Raw genomic sequence first — 4,785 nt, 5'->3', positions numbered from 1 at the left:
GAAACACTAAAGCTTGCCATTTCAGGGGGATGGAATGCCATAATCTCCAGTACTAGAGAAGAGGGCCCCAGGGACATCCATGGACAGAGAAAACACATTTACCCATCATAAAAATGGTATCTAAGGTAAAGACAGCTAAGGCAGGAGAGGGCCCAAGGAAAGATGGAGAAGTGGCCAGGCTTAGTGGAAGAAAAAAGACTTGGGGTCACTATATGATATCATGGCACTTGTAGACAAAGATGAAGTCTCAAAAACCCTGCCCTCCAGAAAAAGGGACAATCAGTACATGTGCACCCACCAACCAGATCTGTGTTCTTCCTCATTAGGCTTGGAGGACAGATGAGACAGAAGGTTCAGAGCTGACTTCTAGAGGTCAACAAGTACTTCTCTGCACACATTCAGAACTTCACACCCTGTAGTAAACGCTCACATGCAAATGAGTGATGTTCATGCAAATGTTACACACTCATTGTCAGGTTATTCGTGGGAAAATTATGGATTTTATTGATATTGGCAACTATGTATTCTTGAAGTGATAGTTTCTAAATGGGTTATTGGTAAACAGAAACAATTATTGTTGCCTGTGTATTTTTATCCAGCTTTAATGAGCTCTCAGGGTTTTGTAAATCTTTGGAGTCCTCTAAAAATAATCATATCTCCAAAAAGTAAGATAGCGCATAATTTGACCTCTGTCTCTCTTTATGTATTTTAAAGTATACTACACATAAAAAGAATATTATAACACACATGTACATTTTAAATAATAATTTAAAAATAAAACAAAAGTTTATGTATTCCCATGCAAATAAACACCAATTCCTTTGAAACTCCTGTGGGTTCCTCCCAGAAGTAACTACTGCCCTGTATTTTGAGTAATAATGATTTTCTTGCATTCCAGTGTTTATGTATGTGTAATTTTTTTTGTCTGGCTTTAAATTTTATAAAAGTGAAATCATGCTGTGTATACATTGTGACATGTTTGGTTTTTTAATTCTCATCATTATGCTTTTGAGATTCATCCATGTTATAGGGAATAGTTGTATTTTTATCACTTTTTCTACTATATGGTATTCTTTTGTAATAAGACAACACAACTGACTTATTCCATCTGCTCTTCTTGAACATTTGTATTTTTTTATTGCAGGTAAGGCTGCCTTGAAAATTCTTGACCACATATTCTGATGAATGTGTTCAAGAGTTTTCCACTCACGTGAGAATGGACTTCTGATATGTAGAATACATATGTGCCTTCAACTTGTCCAGGTTGTGTTAAATGTTCCCCAAAGTGACTGATGTCGGAATCAGACTACGTTTCCCGTGAGCTCGCACAGACCAAGCCCTTCCTTGCCCTCACAGTGTTTAATCTCAGTGCACGGTGGCCGGGAAAGGACAATGGTTTTCATGTGAGCGGGTAAACGCGCTCACCTTAGCTCCTGGACGCGGAGAATGTGTGTGTGCTCTGAGGAGCGAGGAAGCAGCCAAGGGACCCAGTGCCCGATAGAGCAAGAGCCATGCCGCACCGGGGCCTAGTGGCTGGGCCAGAGTTTGAGGGCTTCCAGCGTCGCTTTTTCACGCCGGAAGAAGTGGCCAGACATAACCAGCCCGAAGACCTTTGGGTGTCTTACTTGGGATACGAGTACGACCTAACGCCATTGGCTCAGGAGTACAAGGGGAACCTGCTTCTGAACCCATCGTGGAAGTTGCAGGCCAGGAATCAGCCACTGGTTTTATCCAAACACTGGAGACATCCGCAAGCACATAGATCCCCTGAGGTACTGCACCCCGCGGGGCCGTTTCGTGCACGTCCCACCTCAGCTGCCCCGATCGGACTGGGCCAATGATTTTGGGAATCCCTGGTGGAAAGGGTCGCAGTACGAGGTGGGGAAGCTGTCTGCCAAGACCCGGAATATTCGCATCATTAACACTCTCAGGTCGCAGAAGCACATACTGGAGGTGGGGGCTCTGGAGTCAATGTGGGAAATCCTACACCGCTATCTTCCCTATAATGCACATGCTGCCAGCTACACGTGGAAATATGAAGGGAAGACCCTGAACATGTATCATACCCTGGAAGAGAATGGGATCCAGGATGAGGAGGAAGAATTTGACTATCTCAAAATGGATGGTACACACTACATACCTGCAATACTGCTCTACTTCAATGATGACCTCACAGAGCTATAGGAAAGGAGATGTGTGCTTGTCTGGATTAAGACATAATTTGAGTTTGCCTTTTTCTGTCTTTGAGGAAAAGAGGTGAGGGTGTGGGGTGCTTGGATTCAGATCTCCTTTTCCCTTTGGGATCTGGACTGTAGTTCTGGTGACCTTCTGAAGTATGAATCTTATTCTCCAGCTCCTTTCTGATTTGCTCTGCAAAAATTAGGGAGAATGCTAGAAGTGAATTAGTCTTTAGGGATGACACAAGAAGGCACAGTATCTTGGATAGGGAGTTGTAGGGGCAAAGAGGTAAATGGAGCTCAGGTAGAACGTGATAGTAAAAGAAAGAAATCCTACACAAGGATGAGGGGTGGAAGAACATTTTCGGCAATGGCAGAAATGAGATGGCTGTAGAAACATGGGATCTTTACAAAGATAGGAGTAGGAAATGACTATCATTGACCATAAAACCTGGCTAATCTCTTTTTTAAATTTTTCTTTCCATATTTTCTATTGGTGCATTGTAGTTGTACATGATAATGATTTGTTGTTACATACATGCACACAATATAACAATGTAATTAGGCTATTATCATTCCCTAGCACTTACCCACTTCCTCCCCCTCTTATTGTCTTTTTAGAAAAGTATTTAGTAGCTGAAACCCAAGGGAAAGAAAGGAAATAAGTGGTCATCAGATAATCCAGTCAAGATATTATAATGGGTACTTTATTCACCCTCTTTCTTACAACTACCCCATAAATGAATACTATAAACACTGTTTCCCAGATAAGTCTTTTGAAACTTAGAAGTGTTCATTAGCAAAGAGATATTAGTTACCATTAGAGTCAGGATGCAAATCCAAGTCTGCCCAATTCCAAAGGCTAAAGGGACTGTTCTCAATCTCTTAACTTCATGGTAACATTTTAAAATGCTGTCTCTGACCAAGTATTTGGTATTTGGGTTTGTCCTGGATTTGTTGCACAATAAGAAACTGTAGGCCTATTGATTAGTCAGCAGTTACTGGGAAAGAGTTAATCAGCAGAGTACTCCAGAGGCAAAGAGTAAGCCAGGAAAACCTTTTTAGGAATAGCTGTTGAGGCTGCTTCTTGTTCATTCCATAGTAAAATTTCTCTTCTGACTTTTTTGAGGCAAAGATGTGGGCATTTATTAACTCCTAGAAAAACCGGAGTAGGAAAAGGGCCTGTAGATTGGGTTATATTGGTGAGGGAGCACAACAGAGGTATCTTTTTCACCTGTGGACCTTTCCACTTAGAGGAGGTGAGAAAAACAGGGTTGACTTTGAAAGATTCTAATTCCAAAAGAGGTGACTTGACAGGGGACATGTAAAGAGAGAACTAAGTAAGGTAGACAATTCCCAATGACCAAAAGAGAACCAACCAGGAGCAATGGCTAGATTTCACCCCTTATAACCTAAGCAGGGGAGGGAAATGGAGAAGGATAGGTGAACTTACTGGCAGCAGCAGGCAAAAATGAACCAAGGAGAGTTTAGTACATCTTCCTGGTTGGGTCCTGAACCCAGCTCAGAGGAAGGTGGTCTCTAGAGACATTGGGTGGGTTGCACAGAAGTTTTCTAAGTGGTTATGAGAAGCATGAACAAAGGTGGGGTTATCCCTATTGGCTTCAGTTTTCTGAATTCATTGGGATTGATAGAATCTAGTCCTATGGAATGAAAGAATCCTTGAATTATCTGGATCAATAATTGTGATATTTAATCAACTCTGCAATGATCTCATATGTATCTTGTTTGCTCAACTAAACCTTAAATTTATTTGAGAATCGAAGCTATGCTGTTCCTCTTGTTGCCAGCTTCAAAGCCTGTGCCTATGGTATGTGCTTAATTTGCCCAAATTTGTCCCTCTTCCAGAGTATCCTACTTTAGTACCTCTTGCCAGAAACACACACCTTTCTTCACATACCCAGACACTCACCAAGTAGATTCTATCTGCTAAATATCACTGGAATCTATCTTCTTTTCTCTGAATTACCAACACTTCTTGTTTAGACAGCTGGGAAAACTTCCTAACCTGTCCTTCCATTTCTACTTCTGCCTTCTATATGCTGTCATCAGAGTGATATACAAACCTCAACATCTCACTTTCCTGCTCAGATATTTCAGTGGCTCCCATTTGCTTTTAGAATAAAACACTAATTTCAAAAACCCTGCATAAATAAGGCCCTGCCTACCTTGCTTGTCTCATAATACACCTCTTTGTTGCCTGTGCCTCAGACACCATGGCTGGCCTTCATAAAGTATCTTCTTTCCTCAAATCCTTCACAAAGATTGTTCTCTCTGCTCACCACACCCTTCCATTTTACACTTAGCTCATCCTAAATGTTTCTTACTCAGGCAGTCCTTTTCTGATTTCTCAATATAGATCTAGACTTTTTGTTAAATTTTCTCAGCACATTCAATTTGTCAGGTTCTTATAACTATTGTAAAATTATAGATGTTACCAGCTGACTGACTGCTAGATTGTAAGCTCATGGAGGCAGAGATCTTATATATTTTATTTTGCTGTATTCCCATTGCTGGGTACATAGTTGCTGTTCAATAAATATCAATTGAATGGAAAAAAAAAGCCTTTTCATATCTTTTTGTTGTTGTT

The 4,785-nt window shown here is 40.9% G+C and overlaps 1 pseudogene; it reads left to right on the top strand.

Annotated features, from left to right (window-relative positions):
• Positions 1-1,511: 1,511 nt before the first annotated feature.
• Positions 1,512-2,453, top strand: LOC143386010 (cytochrome b5 domain-containing protein 1 pseudogene; annotated as a pseudogene).
• The last annotated feature ends 2,332 nt before the right edge of the window (positions 2,454-4,785 follow it).

This window comes from Callospermophilus lateralis (assembly GCF_048772815.1).
Source record: "Callospermophilus lateralis isolate mCalLat2 chromosome 11 unlocalized genomic scaffold, mCalLat2.hap1 SUPER_11_unloc_3, whole genome shotgun sequence".
In the NCBI taxonomy this organism is placed as follows: domain Eukaryota; kingdom Metazoa; phylum Chordata; class Mammalia; order Rodentia; family Sciuridae; genus Callospermophilus; species Callospermophilus lateralis.
This window is presented reverse-complemented; position numbering and strand designations above follow the sequence as displayed.